Source organism: Paroedura picta, chromosome 1, assembly GCF_049243985.1.
Source record: "Paroedura picta isolate Pp20150507F chromosome 1, Ppicta_v3.0, whole genome shotgun sequence".
Lineage (NCBI taxonomy): Eukaryota > Metazoa > Chordata > Lepidosauria > Squamata > Gekkonidae > Paroedura > Paroedura picta.
Genome location: NC_135369.1, coordinates 30893122 through 30917920, shown reverse-complemented (window position 1 = coordinate 30917920; position 24799 = coordinate 30893122). Strand labels below are relative to the sequence as shown.

Genomic DNA, 24799 nt, shown 5'->3' with positions numbered 1-24799 from the left:
AAAAGTGTGTATCCAACCTTTGCTTGAAGACTGCCAGTGAGGGGGAGCTCACCACCTCCTTAGGCAGCCTATTCCACTGCTGAACTACTCTGACTGTGAAAAATATTTTCCTGATATCTAGCCTATATTGTTGTACTTGTAGTTTAAACTCATTACTGCGTGTCCTTTCCTCTGCAGCCAATGGGAACAGCATCCTGCCCTCCTCCAAATGACAACCTTTCAAATACTTAAAGAGGGCTATCATGTCCCCTCTCAACCTCCTTTTCTCCAGGCTGAACATTCCCAAGTCCCTCAACCTATCTTCATAGGGCTTGGTCCCTTGGCCCCAGATCATCTTCGTCGCTCTCCTCTGTACCCTTTCAATTTTATCGACGTCCTTCTTGAAGTGAGGCCTCCAGAACTGCACACAGTACTCCAGGTGTGGTCTGACCAGTGCTGTTTACAATGGGACTATGATATCTTGTGATTTTGATGTGATGCCTCTGTTGATACAGCCCAAAATGGCATTCGCCTTTTTTACCGCTGCATCACACTGCCTGCTCATGTTTAGTTTACAGTCCACAAGTACCCCAAGGTCTCGTTCACACACAGTGTTACCTAGAAGCGTATCCCCCATCCAGTAGGCAACAGCTGGACAGATACTTATCCTGATGCTTTGGGCTGATCCTGCGTAGAGCAGGGGGTTGGACTAGATGGCCTGTATGGCCCCTTCCAACTCTATGATTCTATGATTCTATAGGGTTAACACACACACACACACACAACTTTTGCAGACCTATTTCAAATTCTGTACATTTTATAAATAGTAGTATCCAAATTGACTGGCAACTGTATACTGCATTAATACTGTCATGCGATCCATTTCTCCATGAAAAGACTGTGCAACCAACTTCTGTAGCCAGATTTTCAAGAGCTACAGCATATAATGTAAATAATCCCCAAAATAAAGAAAACTGTGCCAGTAAGCAGACCATGTGCTTCCTACAAGTTCCCAAAAGAAAGTTTAAAAATATATCAGCATTTTATTGCAAAGCATTGAAGGGCAAAGCAAACATGCACAAAGGACAACAAATATCTATATTCTCTTTCTCTCTCTCACACACACACACACACACACACAAAACCAAGGGAGGAAAAAGTGTTTTCAGGGTCTCCCAGACCTTGAGTGCAGATGTCTACAATGAAACAATGGCTTTCTAAGCACACAGAGCTTGTCCGTCTCACTCCCTATAATTATCAGAGAACACAAACTAAAGCACATGAAGAACACAGAGCGGCCACACGTAACAGCAGCTCATCAGGGAAGAATCATAATTGCACTAGGTCAGTTCAAGGGAAAAGAAGGGGGAGAAGGCGAGGCCAACTGCAGCCTTGTTTAGCAAAGCTCCGGGGGTACATTTGAATATTACCTCCTGCAACCTTGGGTTCCAATTTAAACAAGGGGAGAGGGGAGAATAAGCTTATTGTAACAAGAAAAGATTTTTCAGTTACGTGAGGAGCAAATGTAAAGTAAAGGAGGAAATAGGCCCACTGTTGGGTGCGGATGGACAAACTCTAATGGAAGATGCAGAGAAAGCAGAAAGGCTTAGTGCCTATTTTACATCTGTTTTTTCCCACAGGTCAAAGTGTTTAGGCACATCTAGAGATGGCCATAGCCAAAGTACAGTGTCTGGGTGGCAGGTTAACATGGATAGAGAGGTTGTTGAGAGGCATTTAGCTGCACTGGATGAGTTCAAATCCCCTGGTCCGGATGAAATGCACCCGAGAGTACTCAAAGAACTTTCCAGGGAACTTGCACAGCCCTTGTCCAACATCTTCGGAACCTCTTTAAGGACTGGAGATGTCCCGGAGGACTGGAAGAGAGCAAATGTTATTCCGATATTCAAAAAAGGGAGGAAGGATGACCCAGGAAACTACAGACCAGTGAGTCTGACCTCTGTTGTGGGGAAGATAATGGAGCAGATATTAAAGGGAGCGATCTGCAAACATCTGGAGGACAATTTGGTGATTCAAGGAAGTCAGCATGGATTTGTCTCCAACAGGTCCTGCCAGACCAACCTGGTTTCCTTTTTTGACCAAGTAACAGGTTTGCTGGATCAGGGAAATTTGGTTGATGTCATTTACTTGGATTTTAGTAAAGCCTTTGACAAGGTTCCCCATGATGTTCTGATGGATAAATTGAAGGACTGCAATCTGGATTTTCAGATAGTCAGGTGGATAGGGAATTGGTTAGAGAACCACACTCAAAGAGTTGTTGTCAATGGTGTTTCATCAGACTGGAGAGAGGTGAGTAGCGGGGTACCTCAGAGCTCGGTGCTTGGCCCGGTACTTTTTAACATATTTATTAATGATCTAGATGAGGGGGTGGAGGGACTACTCATCAAGTTTGCAGATGACACCAAATTGGGAGGACTGGCAAATACTCTGGAAGATAGAGACAGAGTTCAATGCGATCGGAACACAATGGAAAAATGGGCAAATGAGAACAAGATGCAATTTAATAAAGATAAGTGTAAAGTTCTGCATCTGGGTCAGAAAAATGAAAAGCATGCCTACTGGATGGGGGATACGCTTCTAGGTAACACTGTGTGTGAACGAGACCTTGGGGTACTTGTGGATTGTAAACTAAACATGAGCAGGCAGTGTGATGCAGCGGTAAAAAAGGCAAATGCCATTTTGGGCTGTATCAACAGAGGCATCGCATCAAAATCACAAGATGTCATAGTCCCATTGTATACGGCACTGGTCAGACCACACTTGGAGTACTGTGTGCAGTTCTGGAGGCCTCACTTCAAGGACGTAGATAAAATTGAAAGGGTACAGAGGAGAGCGACGAAGATGATCTGGGGCCAAGGGACCAAGCCCTATGAAGATAGGTTGAGGGACTTGGGAATGTTCAGCCTGGAGAAAAGGAGGTTGAGAGGGGACATGATAGCCCTCTTTAAGTATTTGAAAGGTTGTCACTTGGAGGAGGGCAGGATGCTGTTTCTGTTGGCTGCAGAGGAAAGGACACGCAGTAATGGGTTTAAACTTCAAGTACAACGATATAGGCTAGATATCAGGAAAATATTTTTCACAGTCAGAGTAGTTCAGCAGTGGAATAGGCTGCCTAAGGAGGTGGTGAGCTCCCCCTCACTGGCAGTCTTCAAGCAAAGGTTGGATACACACTTTTCTTGGATGCTTTAGGATGCTTAGGGCTAATCCTGCGTTGAGCAGGGGGTTGGACTAGATGGCCTGTATGGCCCCTTCCAACTCTATGATTCTATGATTCTATGATTCTTAAAGAGAAGCATGTTATTTGATGGGCACACAGACTGACAGCAAACAGACAGGCAAAAATGTCTTAATCTGTAAATAACATTGTGCAGTTCATTTCATAACAGAGTGAAAATAGCTGAAGCCTTGGGTTAAGACCAGCTAACCCAACTTAGCCATAAATATTTACTGTACTTGGACATTGGCTTCAGAGGAGAGGACACGCAGTAATGGGTTTAAACTTCAAGTACAACGATATAGGCTAGATATCAGGAAAAACATTTTCACAGTCAGAGTAGTTCAGCAGTGGAATAGGCTGCCTAAGGAGGTGGTGAACTCCCCCTCACTGACAGTCTTCAAGCAAAGGCTGGATACACACTTTTCTTGGATGCTTTAGGATGGTTAGGGCTGATCCTGCGTTGAGCAGGGGGTTGGACTAGATGGCCTGTATGGCCCCTTCCAACTCTATGATTCTATGATTCTATGATTCTGGTTTACAAGAAAGATTGCTAAAAACTGCAGTCTGAAACTCTGTGCATGTTAGAAAGTAGAACTAGTGGACATATATATATTCCCCAAATATATATATACTAGATTCAAAGCCTGTTCATGAGAATGGGCTTTGAAAGCCCCCCCCCCCCGTGTGCTTCTAGGCCCAAGGGGAAGGCCTTTATCTTTACTGATAGTATCCTGCAGCTTCCCTAGGGTGTTCTGGTCTGTCCTGCTGAGGGCCTAGAAGCCTTTCTGGCCTGTACTGGTGAGGGTCTAGATTGTGCCCTCACCCGACTGGCTAGAACTGCTGTCTGTCCTTCCAATTTGCCCCTCACCCAGACTGGCCCCACCCACTCTCCGCCCACTTAGCCCTTAGCCAAATATGAATACAGCGAAAGCTGTATAAAGATATTTTCCCTTATTTTCCATTCAAGCCAAATCTAATTCAAAATTGTACAGATTCCCTTAGATTCCCCTGTGCTTTTTGCTACCAGAGCCCGGATCTGTTCTGAAAGCTTATTCTACCAGGTGGGGGCCAGGACAGAGAAGTACCTGGCCCTGGCTGAAGCCAAAAATTCTCCCTTGGGACCAGGGATCACTGCCCGGTTGACATTGGCTGAACAAAACACTCTTTGAGGGACATAGGCAGAGAGATGGTCTCTCATGTACACTGGGCACAGACCTCATATGGCCTTAAAGGCAATTAACAAGACCTTAAGCATGATCTGGTAACCATTGCATCTTTTGGAGAATAGACCAGATGCATCCCACTGGTAACCATTGCAGCTTTTGGAGAATGGACCAGATGTAAGCCCTCCAAGGAGTTCTCATGAGAACACTGGCTGCTGCATTCTGGACCAGTTGCAGTTTCCAGGTCAGGGATAAGGGTAGGCCTGCATAGAGCAAGTTGCAAAAATCCAGTCTAGAAGTGACCATCACATGGATTACTGTGGCCAGGTGATCCGGGGCCAAGTAGGGCACTAGTAGCTTGGCTTGGCACAGGTGGGAAAATGCCAGCAGCACTAAATTTGTGACCTGCACCTCCATGGAGAGGAAAGCATGTAGGGTCAACACCCAGATTTCTGACAGAGTAAGCCACTGACAGCTGTCCTCCGTCCAGGTTGGGTAGTTTCCCTTCCTTGCTTGGACCCTTCCTGCCCTGCCATAGGACCTCCATCTTTGAAGGGTTGAGTTTCAGATGACTCTGCTTGAGCCATCCTGTCACTGCTCCTAGATATATGGCTAAAGATTCTGGGGATGAATCCATGCGGACATCCATTAGGAGGAAGAGCTGGGTATCGTCTGCATATTGACAGCACGCAGCCCGAACCTCTGTACCAGTTGGCCAAGAGAACACATAAATATGTTAAATAAGATTGGAGAGAGGACCATTCCTTGTGTAACTCAACAAGAGAGTTCACAGTGGCTTGATTGTCTCTCTCCAATTGCTACCCTCTGTCCTCAACCCCAGAGAAAAGAGACCTCTGGTCCAGCTGGTGGCAGCTGGACAGATGTTAGTGTGTTTATGATTGCTATTGCACTAATTTCCATATAACCCTTTTTAATGTTGGCATGTATGATTTGATCCTAAAAACACTTCCCTTGAAACTTGCTTCACTTAATTTATTCCAAATATATATTTAGGAAATAGATTACATATGACACATTCAAGAACTAAAACTAATGGAGCACAGATATTCCTCTGAGTTGGTGAGAAGAGATTAAGTTCTAGACCTATTGTGGAAAACAGAAGCCAGTAAATCCCCACATCATAAAATAGAATAATAGAATCATAGAGTTGGAAGGGGCCATACAGGACATCTAGTCCAACTCCCTGCTCTGTGCAGGAGCACCCTAAAGCATCCAGGATAAGTATCTGTCCAGCTGTTGCTTGAAGACTGCCAGTGAGGAGGAGCTTACCACCTCCTTAGGCAGTCGATTCCACTGTTGAACTATTCTGATTGTTAAAATTCTTTTCCTGATAAGTAGCTGTTATCATTATACACATAGTTTAAAACCATTACTGTGGGTCCTATGCCCTGCTGCTAACAAGTCCTATTGGGATATACCCAAGAGTTCTCAGGCAACTCAAATGTGAGATACCCATAAATGGAACTGATCACTAAAACTGATCACTAAATCCAGCCACTGTATCAGAAGACTGGAGAGTAGCAAATATTACAGCTGTTTTTAAAAGGGGCCCTGATGTGCCTAACATCCCAGGCATATTAGTGGAAACTGAATCAAATATTTGGCACATGGAGGAACAATGCCTGCTGAGGAAAAATCAGCATCTGCAAGGGTAAGTCCTGCCTCACCAACCTTTGGGAGTTGTAAAAAATGGTGACCCAACAAACATTATATATTTGGACTTTTGTATCTTCGTGAGATACCTCACGAAGATACAAAAAAGCAACTCAGAGAGTTTCTGGAGGCACACAGCACACTTAACAGTGATACAGAGCCAGCTTGGTGTAATGGATAGGAGTGTGGAATTCTCATCTGGTGAGCCAGGTTTGATTCCATGCTCCCCTACATGCAAACAGCTGGGAGACCTTGGGCTCACCACAGCACTGATAAAGTAGTTCTGACCATGCAGTAATATCAGGGCTCTCTCAGCCTCACCTCCCTCATAGGGTGTGTGGGGAAAGGAAAGGGAAGGCAAATGTAAGTTGCTTTGAGACTCTTTTGGGTAGATAAAAGCTTATAAGAACCAACTCTTCTTCATACCAACAAAACCTCTTCTTTTTATAAGTATTACAACAGAGCAGACATTAGTATATTCCAACTTCTTACAATACCACAACAAACTTCACAAGATTTACATTGGCACCACAAAAGTCAGTATATATAAGCTGTACATCCCTCTGACAAGAGGCAACAAGCGTCAAAAGTGATATAAAGCAAATCCTGGCAGTGCTGGATAGAAGAAAGATGAAACTTGTTTAATAAATTATGCTGAAACATGAAGTAGACTACAAGGAGTCATGTTCTGCAAAAGAGGGAAAAAATTTTTTACGGATCTGGATTCATCAAAAAGTCCGCTCCCTTAACCTTCCTTACTAAGATGGAGTCTTCTCAAGAAAGGAGGACTAGAAATGAATAATAAAACAAGTAAAATAAACCCTTCTGGACAGCAACTGTACTAATTCAGTACAGATCATAAAACCAAACTGAAGTTGAAAGTAGCAGCATTGCTAAAATCTTGACTGCACTTCCCACCATTTATTAGCATAGACTTCATTTTTAAAAGGGCCCTTAGTTCTTCTGCGAGCTCATTCCACCAAGTCGATACCAGGGCCAAAAAGGCCCTGGCCCTGATTGAGGCCAGGCAAACTTCCTGGGGGCCTGGGACAGCCAGCAGATTCGTACCCACAAAGTCAAGAGCCCTGCAGGGGGCATAGGAAGGTATGGAAGGGAAGTATAAAAATCTAAATAAATAAATAAGTGGTCCCTCGGATAGTTAGGATCCAGGCTGCATACATCCTTAAAGGTTAAAAACAGAATCTTGAACTTGATCCGGAAGCTAACAGTCAACCAGTGCAGAAATTTTCTTTTTGTTTATTATAGCAGTGATCCGCAACCTACCGGTTGCCGCGGACCGCTGCTCCGGAGTGGTGGGAGAGGGCAGCCCGGGGCCCCGCGCACGCACGGCAGCCCCAGCGCAAACGCGCATGCGCGGACTGCCGCACACGGACGTTTGCACCGCCGCCATGCCGGCGGCTGCGGCTCCCTCTCCCGGCCCCTCCGGGCCGCCAGCAACTTGCGGCTCGGCAAGCTTCTCTTCCCCCCCCCCTCCTGAAACAAGAAGCTTGCCGGGCCGCGAGCTAATCGGCCGCTTCAGCAGCCGATTTGCTCACGGCCTGTCGAGCTTCTCACTTCGGGGGGGGAGGGAAGAGGGAGCTGTGGCCCGGCGCCAAGGCCTTCGCGGCCCGGCACCGGGCCGCAGCCCGCGGGTTGGGGACCACTGTATTATAGGACTTGGCATCAGTAAGGGTTGAGGTCTCTCCCATTTTCAATGGGGCAAATATGAGAATCACAGGTACATATATGCTGTTCACATTAAGTAAGGACTTTGGCATGTTACAGGCATATGCAAAAACACCCTTAGCTTCCTATTGCAACATTAGGCATTTAAGTAAAGATATCCAAGCATCTGCATTAAAGATACCTGACTAAAAACAAGCATGAATATGAGAATTGTAAATGTAATTATTCTGACAATTATCCTGAAAAGCAAAGGTGGCTGGAGACTATAGAATAGCTGGGATTGATAAGCAATACGTTTGCATATCTACTGCATTAAAAAAATTATATCCTGCTTTCCCACCTTCTTGTTTTTTTCCCTGTAGCTGATTACTCGGTGTGTGCCAATATGTCTTCTAATTGTGTCCAACCAAAGATCAGTCTGCAAAAAAAAAATTGAAGTAAAAAGACAAATATTCCAGCACAGAAAAATACATATTCCTAATGCAACAGCAGAAAGACCAGCTTACAGATATTCCAAATAAATAAATAGGTTGTCCCCGGCTAAAACAAAAATCTGTTCACTTTACATGCTTAACCAAAGCTGGTCCCTTTAACAAACAAACCAACAAAAATGAAAGCATAAGAACAGCAAGCAGCTTTTCCTTTCTGCAATATTACGTCAGCTCAGTCTGATGAAATCTTTCTCTTTCTGCTCTTTTCTTGGTGCTGTTCCTTACAAAATTCTGCCTTTTTATGACCAAATTACATAGCAATACTAAGGCATACCTAAGATAATATAGAAGATAACAGATAACGGCAGAGTTAATGAAAAGCTGCAACTCATAAGGGCACTATTTTGAAAGTATAAAATGGAACACACGTTCAGATCTTGGACGTGAATGCTAGTGGACCTTAATTGGGGATTGGTACCATCAGTATCCCCTCTCCACCTGCTAGTAGGAGGAGGGGGAAGTTGATTAGCCGATCTTGCCATGTTAGCTTGCTAACTAATAATGTTGCACTGTAGTTGTGTTTAATAGATTTTAATGGATTTTATTGGGGTTTTAAAATGTTGTAACCCACCACGAGCCACAAGGGAGTGGCGGGCAATAAATCGGATGATGATGATGATGATGATGATGATGATGATAATGAATTGTTCACGATTGTATTTTTCTTAACAGTGCATAAGAGCATGGTCTGGAAAGATAGCTGAAGCCCAAGCTACATTGTGCACTTCTTCTTTTTCAATATCAGTTGCAATGTGTACTTCATCCATTATGATGTCCTCTAGTTTAAGGAGTTTTCCGGAGCTCTGAGATGTCACCATGAGCAAAACATAAGAATTCCCTTTTGCACATTACAGCAAAAGAAAGAAAACAATACAGGGGGAAAATATTTGTGCTGCTTCTTTCAGTGCTTCTACGTAAAGCAGTGAAAGAAGCTGACTCTCAAACCATAAGGTGGCAATGGAAGCCAGCAGCCGCCTGCATAGGCACAATGCAAGGAGCTGGAAATTAGCATGCCCTGCAAGTTTTGACAACCCGAAAGGCCAGTTCCAGTCTGGACTGAGATAACCTTTGCTCTCTTCGCAGAATCCAAAGACATCTTACATCTGAGATGCTGCACTTCCAATGGCAATAATTATTGCTCACTGAATGCTGCTCTTGGCGAGTCAGTTAAACATGAATGGTCTCAATAAGATTATTTTTATTCCCATTAATATCTGCTTCAACATCAACCAACCTTTTCTGCTCTAAATATCAGCAGACTCAGGTGGTTAAACCTTATGTTTGGCATGATATAACTGTTTTATTTATCTTAAACGTAAGGTTGAAGAGACGCCTGAAAAGGTTACTTCTTAGTATCACAGTTAGTTCAATGTATTACATTTTTATCCTACTATTCCTCCAAGGAGATCAGGGCAGCATGCATTATTTCCCCCTCTATTTTATTCTGACATCAACCCTCTCTCCAATCCTATTTAACATTATGAGTCCTCTCACCTAGCTGGTACAGAAGTTTCGGTTAGGGTGCCACCAATATGCAGATGACATCCAGTACTTCTTCCTAATGGATGGCCACCCTGAATCACCCCCAGAAACTTTGACCAGATGTCTGGAAGGAGTGATGGAATAATTTAAGCAGAATTGTCTGAAGCTCAACCCTTCAAAGACAGAGGCACTGTGGGTAGATAGGAATGGATCAAGTGAGGAAGCATGATCGCCCAACCTGGATATGGTACAACTATCAGTGACCCACTCTGCCAGGAACTTGGACACCTCCCTCTCTGTGGAGGCACAGATCATGAGAGTAGCGTGGCTGGAATTCTACCATCTGTGCCAAGCCAAAGTACTAGCACCCTAGTTGGCGCCAGAACACCTAGCCACAGTGATCCATGTGACAGTCACCTCTAGACTGGATTTCTGCAACTCACTCTACACAGGCCTACCCTTATCCCTGTTTCGGAAACTACAGCTGGTCCAGAACACAGTGGCCAGACTCCTCACAAGAACACCATGGAGATCCCACATCCAACCCATGCTCAAACAGCTGCACTGACTACCAGTTGAATACTAGATCAGTCTTAAGGTTCTGATATTCACCTTTAAGGCCTTATGCGGGCCGGGCCAAGTGTACATGAGGGACTGCCTCTCTATATATACCCTACAAAGAGCACCCCCAACTGACTGGCGATCCCTGGCCCCAAGGAAGTATGTCTGATCTCAAACAAGGACAGATCCTTCTCTGTCCTCACACCCACCTAGTGGAATGATCTCCTAGCAGCCAGCAAAGGCTGGGGGGGTGGGATTTAAAGGACCCACCAAGCAGCTTATGATAGAACAACAGCTTTTTGGAAGGCTCCCCCCCCCCCTTCTCAGGTACTGCCTGAGAAGGCCGGGGGGAGCATTTAAACTGGTGAAATTGTATTGATTTGGCCCACTTAAATTGCAGGGAGGGGGACTAATCTATATCCGAAAAGTACCTGAATCAGCATTGATTAAGGTACTTTTCGGCTTATCCAAACCGAATCTTCCATCCCTAGATGGAAGTACAGAAAGAGCTTGCTGGGAAAAATGAGGCCTGTGGCGGCAGCCAAGGAAAAACCAAAGACTCAAAAATAAAAAGGCAGATGCAATAGTTGCATTCCTCTAACAGTAACCCTGAACCCCCCCCCCATTTTTATCCTGCCCTGTAGAAGAGATGAAATCCAAAAAGACAAGTTCAATCAATCAGAAGGTGTACAGACTAACCATGCTTTCCTTCACGTATCTCTCCTCAACAGAAGTTAATCAGTTTGTATATATCTGCTTTTCCAGTTCAGCACTGAAGATAGAGGGCTGTGCCTCTTCTGTGGTTTTTAACAGCGTAAAAACTTCTAGAAATTTTTAAACACTTTGCAAAGGAACCCCTGGGATTTGGAAATCATTAGCACGCTAAGGGAACATGTGCCAACAGGAGATGTTTAAACAAGCACCCTGGGAATAGTGAAGACTCTAACAAACTGTCTCTCATGTAACTCCAAAAGCCATAATTTGAACTAGAAAAAAATGCTTTCAAAGTGGCTAGCTTTACAGAAGGATTTAGGAGACTGTCATTTTATTGTAATGCAATTTTGCATTCAGTGAAGTCAGTAAATAATGCAGGCAACAATGAATACCAATATTTATGTGTTTAAGTATAAACCAATGGCACTTACAGTCTATGTGTAGTCAGTGCCTTTTTAAAAAAATCATATTGATTCAATATCCATGTCATGAGCAGCAAGCTTAACTGATCAGAAGTTCCTCTACCTAGGACCTTAATGCATCAAATTGCACCATCTTGTCAGTTCATATCATCCGGCAATAAACAGGATTCAACAGCACAAAGGAATACATCTTTCATTTGCAAAATCAAAATGAGGCTGGAAAATGTTTCATATAGGCACATTATAAATGGTTCAGTTACCCAAAGCATTACAAAAGGCTGGTGAGGCAGGACTTCTCTTTGCAGAAGCCATGCTGATTTTCCCTCAGCAGGCTTTGTTCCTCTATGTGCCCAATAATGACTGACCTATAATTTCCTGGTTCTCCCATGGACATCTTGTTAAAATTTGATATAATATTTCCTACTCTCCAGTCTTCTGGTACAGTGGCTGAATTTAGTGATAGGCTACATATATGGGTTAGTAAATGAACAATCTCATGCCTGAATTCCCTAAGAACTCTTGGTATACACCATCTGGGGACTTATCAGTTTTTAATTTCTTCAGTGGAAGAACTTCACCTTGGTATGCTGTACTAATTACCCCATTAAACTTGTATTGTTGGAGTGACAGATGCTCACATTGTTTTACCCCAGAAGACAAACTAAGCCTATTAGATATGAAATGTATATGTACATTTATACTGCAGAGAGGGAAGAACTTTCTATTTATAGCAAACATTTACAAATACTTCTACTAGCCTCACTTCTGGCTTTCATTTCCCCCACCCTATTCTCATTGCTTATATATGAAGCCCTGGATTTTCCTTCACCCACTCATTCCCTGCTTTTCTGTCTAATACAAGACTACTAGGCTTGTCTGTCTAATACAAGACTACAAGACTACCACTTCTGTTTTTTGTACAGCACCTGTTACAATAATGTTAAAGAAATTATGCAAAATTATAGAACCCACAGCAATTAGCAAAATTGGTGTGCAACCTGAACAGCCAATATTGCAATATTGTACTTGAGTAAACATAGAAATTGGGCAAATAAGAAATTGGGAGAACACTAAGATTTGCAAAGTTCCCCAAACAAGAACCTTAAAAATGCAGACAGCAGAGTATTACGAGGATGAGTATTACGAGGAGAGCGATGAAGATGATCTGGAGCCAAGGGACCAAGCCCTATGAAGATAGGTTGAGGGACTTGGGAATGTTCAGCCTGGAGAAAAGGAGGTTGAGAGGGGACATGATAGCCCTCTTTAAGTATTTGAAAGGTTGTTACTTGGAGGAGGGCAGGATACTGTTTCCGTTGGCTGCAGAAGAAAGGACACGCAGTAATGGGTTTAAACTACAAGTACAACGATATAGGCTAGATATCAGGAAAAACATTTTCACAGTCAGAGTAGTTCAGCAGTGGAATAGGCTGCCTAAGGAGGTGGTGAGCTCCCCCTCACTGGCAGTCTTCAAGCAAAGGTTGGATACACACTTTTCTTGGATGGTTTAGGATGCTTAGGGCTGATCCTGCGTTGAGCAGGGGGTTGGACTAGATGGCCTGTATGGCCCCTTCCAACTCTATGATTCTGTGATTCTATTCTACGAGAAAGCACAGATCAGACTGCTTTATTTCCAACTATGCATCTTCAGGCTCCACTCTTAGACCTCCTGAGGATACCTGGGTTTCAGCCACTGTGTGATACAGATCAGGCCACTGGTCTGATAAGCAACATTTTCGCTGTCAAAACAAAGACAAAAATCATGCAAAATAATATTTTGGAAACCACCACCGCTTGCTCCAAAACAGAAACAAAATTTGTCTCAATGTTTGCAATATTACAAATGATTGCAATAGTGAAAAATTGAGATAACAAGCTAAATAACTGAGAAATACGCCACTTATATGACTGATCGAATTATGTAAGTACACTTATCTTCTAAAATAGGAATGATTCAATGTTCACAAAACAGGCATTCATAAACTGAACATACTTTGTCAAGAATGCCTACTTTTTTCAAAGTAAAGAAGCTCACAAAATTGCACTGATGATTTGTTTGGAGCTTAAAATGAGCAGCATTTCAAGTAGTTTTGCATTTGTATTGTTGGTGGCATTCAGCATGATAGGTGCCTACTGCTGCTCAAAATTTACTAGCGTAGAAGAAGAAGAGTTGGTTCTTATATGTCACTTTTTCTCTACCAGAAGGAATCTCAAAACAGGTTATAATTGCCTTCTCTTTCCTCTCCCCACAACAGACATGCCATGAGGTAGGTGAAGCTGAGAGAGCTCTGATATTACTGCTTGGTGAAAACAGCTTCATCAGTGCTGTGGCAAGCCCAAGGTCACCCAGCTGGCTGCATGGAGAGGAGGGGCGGGGAATCAAACCTGGCTCGCCAGATTAGAAATCTATGCTCCTAACCACTACATCAAGCTGCTACTTGGATAGCATGTGATTGGAACAATCATGGGCAAGCCATGCGTCATTTAAAATCAACTACATTATAGTCAACATGCAAATTTGGCACCTGTGTGGTTGGTTCTATTTATCAGCTGACATCTGGCCACATGTTGGTGTATTCTTGACGCTTACTAGATCACACTACAGTTCCCAGGCACCACTGCAAGTATTAGTGATTCAATTCAGAACCCTTCACAAGAATAAAGGTATCTACACTGGGAATATGCAGATGATACCACTCTAATGGCAGAAAGTGAAGAGGAACTAAAGAGCCTGTTGATGCGGGTGAAGGAGGAGAGTGCAAAAGTTGGCTTGAAACTCAACATCAAGAAAACAAAGATTATGGCATCCGGCCCTCTCAATTCCTGGCAAATAGATGGGGAAGAAATGGAGATAGTGACAGATTTTATTTTCCTGGGCTCCAAGATCACTGCAGATGGGGACTGCAGCAAAAAAATTAAAAGACGCTTGCTCCTGGGGAGGAAAGCTATGGCAAATCTAGACAGCATCCTAAAAAGCAGAGACATCACCCTGCCAACAAAAGTGCGTTTAGTCAAGGCTATGGTATTCCCAGTTGCAATGTATGGCTGTGAAAGTTGGACCATAAGGAAGGCCGAGCGTCAAAGAATTGAGGCTTTTGAACTCTGGTGCTGGAGAAGACTCTTGCGAGTCCCTTGGACTGCAAGGCAAACAAACCAGTCAGTCCTAGAGGAGATCAACCCTGACTGCTCTTTAGAAGGCCAGATCCTGAAGATGAAACTCAAATACTTTGGTCACCTCATGAGAAGGAAGGACTCCCTGGAGAAGAGCCTAATGCTGGGAGCGATGGAGGGCAAAAGAAGAAGGGGACGACAGAGAATGAGGTGGCTGGATGGAGTCACTGAAGCAGTAGGTGCAAACTTAAATGGACTCCGGGGAATGGTAGAGGACAGGAAGGCCTGGAGGATAATTGTCCATGGGGTCGCGATGGGTCGGACACGACTTCACACATAACAACAACAACACTGGGAATCAAGCAGGCAAAATGAACAAGGCAGAAATATCTATATGTTATGGATTATTTCTTGGATTGTTTTCTATGTTTTATGTAAACTGCCCTGAGCCTCCGGGGAGGGCGGTATATAAATACAATAAATAAAATTAGAGAACATTCCCCATCCTTCCAGCTGAGATAACCACAGAAAGTACATATTTTATAAGGCTTTTTCCCCGTGTTTGGTACACTAGGCAGATGGATGGGAAGACAGCTGAGGTAAAAGAGTGTAAAACTAAAGTAATCCACGGAGCCAAATGCACTCATAAATACCAAATCAGACTAATAAAACAGGCAGGACTAGAATAGAGAGACAAGCCACACAATTTTTTACCCAACCCAGCACAATCAAAACACACTTTGTAAGTCATTAACAATAATATGCATTTGATGGAAAGGTGAGGACAAAAAACTAAATTAATATGTCTCAACTCCAGCTATAATGTTACTTCCATTTTTGCCTGTTATTGCAATAATGGAATCACCAATGTGTATTCATAACAGCTCCTAGTCTATATTGGTTGTGTGGGAGTGGGACTACAAAATATTAATTCACAATTGGATTGGAACTTGTACTATCGGGTATTTGGCCTCTTATGTTGTCTGATATGGTACTGTTTACTACCACCAGGTCCTTCATTTTTTCTGCCAGCCTAAAAAGGAACCTATCCCAGGCTAGAAATACTTATGGTCCCATAAAATTCAGTAAGTGTTACTGCTACAGCCAGAAATTTCAGAATTAAAGACTGCTTACACTAATTTATCAGCAAACATGGAAGCTCTTGGCAATGCCACTGCAGATGCTTTGCAAACTTTGCAAGAAGAAATTAAAAGCTTAGCCCGTCACAGTACAGAGCAATATGCTTAGATTAATTGTGGGCTGCCCAAGAAAGAGTTTGCATGCGAGTAAATGCCACCTATTGTATTTTGTTAATGGAAATAATTGCATTTTAACATTCAGAAGATTTGGCAATGTGTATCCATATTCCATGAAGCTGCAGATACTACCATCACTTGGAATCTTTAGTCCTTCCCAGCTAACAGGGCCATTGGCAGTATCAGGCTGCTGAGTAAAAAAGGACTTGTGTATGTTTTTGTTATTATTTTGCCATTATACTTATGATAAGCTGTCTGTGCATTAAGTGTTTCATAAATAAACACAAATGGTTTCAGCTAGAAGTACAGCTGGATAAAAGTATGGAAATATGAGACTGTGGCCCTAATTGGGCCAAGGGGAAGAATGAGGAAGAAACATTAACTTGGCATGAGTAATTTTAAGTCTCCATGGATGTTAGCTGAAAATGTTATGTAGCTATAAGAAGATCGTGTGTAATAAAATAAGCTGAGAGAAGAGTAACTACCAGACTGGTGAAAACCAGTTTGGGCAAGACTATAACCAGATGTTCGGGGAATTCAAATCTTCAATGGTCTGAAGTAAAATTATATTGGTTATATACTAAATGCTGGCACATGTGCTATGTTGAAGAGTGTAAAAGCTTGCCACTGTAGATGTGTAATTCCAGATAGTACCCTGTACCATTGTTCAGTCTTCTGCAAGTGTATTAAAAATAGCAGCAAAACTCAAATCTTTGCTTGGTGTTGGTTTTTCTTCAACAAAGAGATGTAGGATATCTACAAGGACAAAAAAGTGAGATCTAGCATGAGCAATATGTATGATCCAGTTTCAGACTATTGCAAGCACTGACCTGGATAGCACAGGCTGGCCTGATCTCATTTGGGTCTTGGAAGCTAAGCAGGGTTGACCCTGGTTAGTCTTTGGAAGGGAATTTCCAAGGAACACCAGGTTCGTAACAGGTAGGGCAGGCGAAGGCAAACCACCTCCAAACATCTCTTGCCTTGAAAACCTTACAGCAGTGGTCCCCAACCATGGATCAGTCAGTACCGGTCCGCAGCTCCTCCTTGTCCTCCTCCCTGGCTGCTGCCTCAGGGGCTGCCCTGCCACTCTGCCGCTGGCTCAGCTTTGGTGCTCTCCAGCGGCCGCCATGGCTGGGGTTCCCCCTCGGTGTGGCACTGCGCAGCTGCTTCTGGCAGCACCCCCAGCAGGCGGTGGGAAGTCAGGGGCGCCGGCGGGAAAGCAAGTGGAGCAGGGGCTCAAGCAACAGCGGCGACAGCCCTCAGCAAAAGACTACCCCCCGCCCCGGGCCTCATTAAAATTGTCAAGCGTTGACCGGTCCCCGGTGATAAAAAGGTTGGGGACCACTGCCTTACAGGTTTGCTGTAAGTCAGGTATGACTTGAGGGCAAAATAATAATAACAACCACTTGTTTCCCTGACCTGGATAGCCCAGGCTAGGCAAATCTTCTCAGATCTCAGAAGCTAAACAAGGTCACCCCTGGCCAGTATTTGCATGAAAGACTACCACGGAATACCAGAGTCATGATGCCTTGAAAACCCAATAGGGTCATCATCAGTCAGTTATGACTTGATGACACTTTCCACTACCAAAAAATGGACTTTTTCTTTTCCTAAGCATTCAAGAATGCTGCTCACAGTTTGCAATCCAAACACAGGATCTGTTAATCACTACTTAAAATGAAGTCATGTGTATACCAAGTGCTAAGAATGAGTTCTAGATGCTGAGTGTTTGTGCAGAGCTGTTCCCACTCTCTTGCCCAGAAGCTATTTGTTCACTGCTGCAAAAAAATCCACAGGAGGAACAGATGAAACATGTGCAAAATTTATTGTCTGTGTTTCCTTCTCCCAAATGAATTGCCAGCAGAACTAAAGACTTATTCACAATTTAACCAATAAGCAACCAAAATTAGATGAGCTAGAATATTTCACAATCCGTGTGACCATGTGAAGCTGCCTTGCATGAATCAGAGCACTGGTCCTACCTAAACATGGTCTACTGTAACCGGCAGTGGCTCTCCAGTGTTTCAGGCAGGAATATGCCTTTCCCAGCCATGCTATCTGAGACCCTTTCATTAGAGATCTCAAGGACTGAACCTGAAGCTTTTCACATGCAAAGTACGGGTGTAGCAACTGAGTCATAGCCAATCCCACTGTACTGGACTCATGACTTCTGAACTCTAAATGATACATCTAACCATTTCATCACATGCTGGCTGCTGTACCTTTCATCCTTACCACGAGTGGCTCTTATATTGTGTAAAGAGCCATGTAGGTGGCCCTGTCTAGGTCGCGAAGGTCCCACCCTGGGCACATCCAGATTGGGCCAGCCCCTGGAGTGCCCGCCTCCAGCAGCCGACGGAGCAGCCCAATCCAGACGTACAACCCCTGGAGCAGCTGCTTGCAACACCTGCTCCTCCGAGGCCTATTCCTCCTCACCGCCGCCGCCCCTGGGTCCACCACAGCACGAGGCCTCCCCAGACCCAGGGGCAGCTCTCTGCCGGTGCACCTGGCAGGGAGGGGCCTCTCCACTGCCCCTGGGTCCGGGAAGGCCTGTTGCCACGCTGACAGCCCTTCCCAGACTCAGGGGCAGCTCACTGCCACAGCCAGGGTCTTCTCCCCAAGGGACTGCTCTCCACCTCTAGAAGCCTGGGACACCTAGCTCAGGAAGGCTGGGAGAGGGAAGCTCTCCATCCCTTCCCCTTAACCCTTCTCTCCTTTCAAAGCCCATATTTTTTTTAATGAGCTTTGAAGCTAGTTTGTAATAAAAATGGGAATACAGGTACTGGCTAGTGAGTGTAGATCGATACATGACCCACAGTTGAGGGGACTATGAACACATCCTGGCATTGCTCTTGCAATTCCACAGGGCCTGTAAGTCTAGAGCTCTTCCATCAGGCATTTGGTTGAGGCCAGGTGATGGAACATCTACAGGTTTCCACTGTTAAACCCCCAATTGTACTTTTACCTGTTGTGAACCACCCCGAGCTGGCTGGCTGGGAGGGATGGTATACAAACCTAATAATAAAATAAACTACTTAGCTACTGAAAAGTATTAGTTTCTTGGAACACATTCTACTCTGCTCTGCCTTTTTCACTGGCTTCTAGGTTGCTTTCAGATTAAATTCAATCTTTTAGGTTTGATCTATAACACCCTGCATGGATGCAATTATTTTAAACACTGCTTCTCATCCACATAGCTTCACAGGAAATGAAGAACAGCTGGAATGCTCCTGCTAATATTCTCAATAGTTCAGTCTGGTGGTCAGTTTCCTTAAGAGGCATATGACCCCTGAACATTTTACATGTCTTGCTGAGCAATGGATGTATATATATTTTCATACATTTTCATAATAATCCAGTAATAAATATAAAATGCTTCCAAATACAATATAGTTTCTGAAACTATGATAGCTTGGAAGTTTGGAAGACTTTTCTGGTTAAATTCTCAAGTGTGTTTATGGTCTTTAATAGGCATATTCAAGTCAAGATCCTTTCGTATATAAGGTTTGCTCCCACTGGTTTCAGGATATGAAGGAAAAAAAAGAGGAATTCCCTCAAACTATCAAAAGGGACTAGCTAGTGAAAAAGACAGGGGCCGTAGCAAGGAGAATAAAAGGGCCAGATTTGGATGAAATAGCTGGCTAGATCTAATCCATTGTTCTGATAAAGTTTCTTAAAATCCAATCTTGTTCATTTTCTTCTCAACCCTTTTTATTCTAGATTCCATTCTTATTTCTCAACACAGACTTGACCTGGATTTGTATAAAATACTGAGGTTCTTTTTGTTCTTCATTTCTTTGACCTCTTCTGGACATGAATATCTCTTATCACTCACTGTTTATTATTTCTGTTTTTTTCTTGATCCTGTTTTCCCAGCCCTACCTTGCTCCTTTCTTTCATAATTGCCTTCTTTTCTTTCTTTCTCTGGTTGGTGGTTCTTCCTTCCTTTTGCTCCAGCTAAAATTAAGAGGAATGCTAACATTTTAACCTTCAGAATCACCAATAAACTTTTTATACATCATCATTTGCCTTCCTGCTTAGAAAAGGCTGCTGTGGACCAGATATTAGCATTCCTGGAGGAAACTTCAGCCCTTCACCCATTTCAGTCGGGTTTCCAGCCTGGCCATGGGGTGGAAACGGGGCTAGTTGCCCTGACAGATGGCCTCCATCACCAGCTAGACCAAAGTGTATCAGCACTGCTTATACTATTAGATCTGTCAGCAGCATTTGACACTAGATCACAAGCTCCTAGCTCACCACCTTGCCGGCACTGGGATATGAGGGACAGCCCTCAAATGGCTGATCTCCTTCCTCCAAGGTCATGGACAAAGGGTTGAAACAGGAGAGAGAATAACCAGCCGTCATCAGCTCACATGTGGAGTCCCACAAGGAGCAGTCTTCTCTGCTACTTAACATCTTCATGAGCCCTCTTGGTCAGCTGGTGAGGAGGTTTGGGCTGGGTTGCCACCAATATGCAGATGACACCTAGCTCTTCCTCCTGATGTATGACTACCCCAATTCCCCCCAGAAACCTTAGCCAGATGCCTAGAAGCAGTGACAAAATGCATCAAGCAGAGTCGTCTGAAGATCAACCCTTCAAAGATGGAGGTTCTGTGGCTGGGTAGGAAGGGTCCAAGCAAGGAAGCATGCTTACCCAACCTGGACAGAGTGCGTCTAGCAGTAGTCCACTCCACCAGAAACCTGGGTGTGATCCTACATGCATCCCTCTCCATGGAGGCAAAGGTCACGAGAGTAGCACGACAGGCTTTCTACCATCTACACCAAGCTATTAGCACCCAACTTAGCACCAGAACACCTAGCTACAGTGATCCATGTGATGGACTTCTGCAATTCACTCTATGCAGGCCTACCCTTATCCTTGACCCAGAACGCCAGAGCTATTATTCTCGCCAATACACCGTAGTGATCTCACATCTGGCCTATACTTCAACAGCTCAGCTGGCTCCCAATTGAATTCCAGATCAGGCTAAAGGTTTTGGTTCTTATCTTCAAGGCCATATGCAGTCTGGGCCCAGAGTACCTGAGATACCATGTCTTCACCTATACCCCCAAAAGAGCACTACGCTCCGCCGCCACCAACTAGCTGGCAATCCCTGGCTCCAAACAAGCAAGTCGATCCTCAACGAGGGCCAGAGTTTTTTCTATCCTGGCCCCCACCTGGTAGAACGAGACCAACCAAACCCAACAACATCCATAGATCCCCCCTCAGACAACCATGCCCTGAACCAGTCTGACCTCTCTGGGAGCCTATCTAAGTTATTGTTCCTGTTATATTGTTGTTGATTAAGATTCAGAACCACTGTTGGATTATTGTTGATGTTATTTTTGAGTATGTTATATGTTAGGTCGTTCCATGTATCCCCCGTGACGTTATATTTAAACCGCCCTGAGCCATATGGAAGGGCGGTATAAAAGTCTAATAAATAATAATAAATAATAATAATAATAATGTTTTTTCCTCACAGAATGGCAACTTAAGCGCTTGAAACTCGGTTTCTCCAAAACTCACCTTTAACTATTTCTTCCTCAATGCTCACTTCTCCTCCCTTCTACTGACAATTCCATTTTGTACTCCTGAAGCCCATAATCTTGTGCATAAACTACAACTCATTTAATTTGTCTCCTTGCATACCATTGCTTGATAAAGCTTGCCTCTCCATTGTAATCGCTTACTTTAGTTATTTTAATCTTCTTGTCTTGGTCATGTCTGAAACTGCTCTAACTAAGTAGCACTGGCAAAGACCTGAGTTGTATCTTCTTGCTCCCCTGTTTTCATTCTAGTCGTTGGTCTGAATTTGTCTTGGTTTTTTGTTTTGTTTTTGCTGTCAAGTCATAGCTGAATTAGAGCAACCTCATAGGATCTTCAAAGCAAGAGATGCTTAGAGGTGGTTTGCCACTGCCTGCCTCTGCACCACGACTTATTCTTTGGTGGTCTCCCATCCAAATACTAGCCAAGGTTACTGGCTGGTAATCATTATCTGCCAGGGAAAAGGACCAAAATCTACCCACTCCAATTCCAGAAGTAGAAAATCTGACTCATGATTAGGATTTGGATTTGTGGTTGGGATCACTTTTTGCCATTGCACAGCTGCTAGTGCAAAACATGTGACACCAGAGGACTCTGGTTGAAGTATTTTGGTGGTGTTGCATTCTATGCTATTGTTCCAAGGATACTTTTTGTTATGGAGTCTAGTCATGGAAACATAGAATAGGAAGGGGCCTTATAGGTCCTCAAGTTCAAACTCCTACCTAAAAGCAGTGACCAAGTGACAGGGGAAAAACAAGCTTTTCAAATGCTGCACTGGAAAAAATAAAGATACACTAACCCACCCTATGTTTTCCTGGGGATTCGAATTCAATGCAGCATTCTGAAAGTCAACCAAACCCTCTTGTACAAACAGTAACTCACTTCTTAACAGAAACTATAAGGTGCCTTCCAACTCATTAAAAACACACAGAATTGTGAGGTCATTAAACATCATTAAGAAAAAACCATTAAGAAATGTAATTTTAATTTAATTTCCCAAGTGAAATATACACATAATAAAAGGGAAGTCAATAAAGGTGCGAAAATGCAGCTAGAGAAGAAAGTCTCTCTTAAAAATGTAATTAACTCTTTCAGTTGGATTTCAAAATTAGATCTGACTTTTTCTTTAACATAATTTTCCCCCACCACATTCCTTTTAGGTAGTAGTTAACAATATACTGTCCTATATTTCATGCCATCTCTGACTCCAATAGATATCAAAAGTATTCAGCAGAATTTTTCTTAAAATAAGCCAAAGTATTAATTTTGGCAAATGCATTAAGTTTGCTAAAGCTTCAGAAACTGGAAAAAAATGCAGCCTCTCTTTTTGTCCAGGATTATGAGTAAGGACAGCGAGAAATTGCCAAGTGAGGATACAAACTTCACACTATCTGTTAAGACAGCAGCAAACCTTACTAGTTAGCAGCCAGAAGATTTACTGTTGGTCAGAATTCTGGCATCATAATAGAACAAAAGACAAGACACAAAAACTGTTAACCTTTAAGAAAAGACAAGACATGAAAGAAATCATTTAATATTGTGATGTTGTCAATTTACTAAAACTACTTTCATAAAAATAATTTACCAAGGGTTTGTAATCTGAGCTGCCAAACCCCAAGAGGGGCTAGGTGATCCCCTCCCCCAGTTTCCTTTAACCACCAGAAGAAAAAAAATTAAAAATGGCTGTCTGCCTGACAGTGTGAAACATGGCTGACAGTACAACAGTGTGACATCCCTTCCAGGGAAAACCAAGAAGTGACATCAATCCTCACTAGGAATTGCCAGAAACTCTACGGTTTCACAATACATTAGGTTCAGGGTGTTGGTATTGACCTTCAAGGCCCTATGCAGTCCAGACCCTGTGTTATCTGAGACTGCCTCTCCCAATATGTTCCCTGAAGAGCACTGTGCTCTGCCATCAATTGGTTGGTGATTCCTGGCCCCAAAGACATGCACCAGCCCTGGAGCTGTCTAGGACCTGTAAAATGGGCTAAAATTAATAAAATGAATATCTATAGTGATAAACGTAAATTTCTTTATTTAGTTAGAAAAAATCATATGCATCACTATAGGATGAGTGAGACTTGGCTTGGCGGTAGTACATGTGAAAAGGATCTGGGGGTCACAGGAGACCATACACTGAACATGAGTCAGCAGTATGACTCAGTAGCTATAAAAAGGGAAACAGGATTTAGGGCTAAATTCAAAGAAGTATAGTGTCCAGATCACATAAGGTGTTTTTACCGCTTTACTATCTAAATATCTACCTTTTCATTTTATTTATATACTACCTTCCCCTGAGGCTCAGGGCAGTTTACATAAAACAGGGGAAACAATACAGAAGGTGGTAGAAGGCCAGCCATGCTACTTTAACGACCTGAGCCTCCATTGAGACGGATACATCGAGAATCACACCCAGGTTCTTGGCAGAGTGAGTCACTGATAGCTGCACTTTATCAAAATTGGGTAAGCACGCTTCCTTGCTTGGACCCTTGGACCCAACCACAGGACCTCCACCTATGAAGAGTTGAGCTTCAGATGACTCTGCTTGAGCTACCTCGTCACTGCTTCCAGGCAGCTGGCTAACACTTCTGGGGGAGAATCTGGGTGGCAGAGCTGGGTGTCATCAGCATATTGGTGAGAAAGGAGGAGGAAAAGCTGGGTGTCATCAGCATATTGGTGAAAACCCAGCACAAACTTCCACACCAGTTGAGCAAAAGGGTGCATAAAGATATTGAATAGGATTGGAGAAAGAACTGCTCCCTAAGGGACTCCGTATGCAAGCTGGTGATGGCTTGATGAACTCTCCCCTATTGCTACCCTCTGTCTGCAATCCTGGAGAAAGGAGATCAGCCACTGAAGGGCAGTCCCTCTAATCCTGGCATCAGCGAGGCAGTGAGCTAGAAGCTCATGGTCGACTGTGTCGAATGCTGCTGAGAGGTCTAATAACACGAGCAGCGCCAACCCAGTCAAACTGGCGATGGAGGTCATCCGTCAGGGTGACTAGCGCTGTTTCTACCCCATGGCCAGGCTGGAAACCTGACTATGATGCTCCTAAGACTGAAGCTTCTTCCAAGAATGGTAGAAGTTGGTCTGTGACAGCCCTTTCAAGTATCTTCCCCAGAAACGCTAAGCACAAGAAAGGACTATAGTTGATGGGTTGTCATGGGTCCAGGGATGGTTTTTTGAGCAACAGGCGAACCAGTACCTTTTTTAGTTCTTCCAGGAATTCTCCTGTTGAGTGGGATTCTATGTTCTGGTTAGACCTCACTTGGAGTACTGTGTTCAGTTTTGGGCATGACAGCTGAAGGATGTAGAGAAACTGTAACATGTCCAGAGGAGAGCTAGTCATATGAGGAAAGGTTGAGGAAGCTTGGTCTGTTTAGCCTGGAGAGAAGATGTCAAAGACGTGATATAATAACCAAAAACGTGAAGGGCTGTCATAGAGAAGATGGAGCAGAACTGTTTTCTGTTGCCCCA

The 24799-nt window shown here is 43.6% G+C and overlaps 1 protein-coding gene across 4 annotated transcripts in view; it reads right to left on the bottom strand.

The window, feature by feature from the left end:
* The window catches only part of MSRA (methionine sulfoxide reductase A), a 228987-nt gene that overhangs the window by 184146 nt on the left and 20042 nt on the right, over positions 1 to 24799 (bottom strand). For 2 of the 4 annotated variants that reach the window (XM_077332146.1, XM_077332156.1), the window contains exon 2: positions 8078 to 8155. The exons of the other annotated variants lie outside the window; for them this stretch is intronic. The gene's annotated coding sequence lies outside the window, so the exon portion shown is untranslated. The remainder of the gene's footprint in view (positions 1 to 8077; positions 8156 to 24799) is intronic. 4 annotated transcript variants of the gene reach the window in all.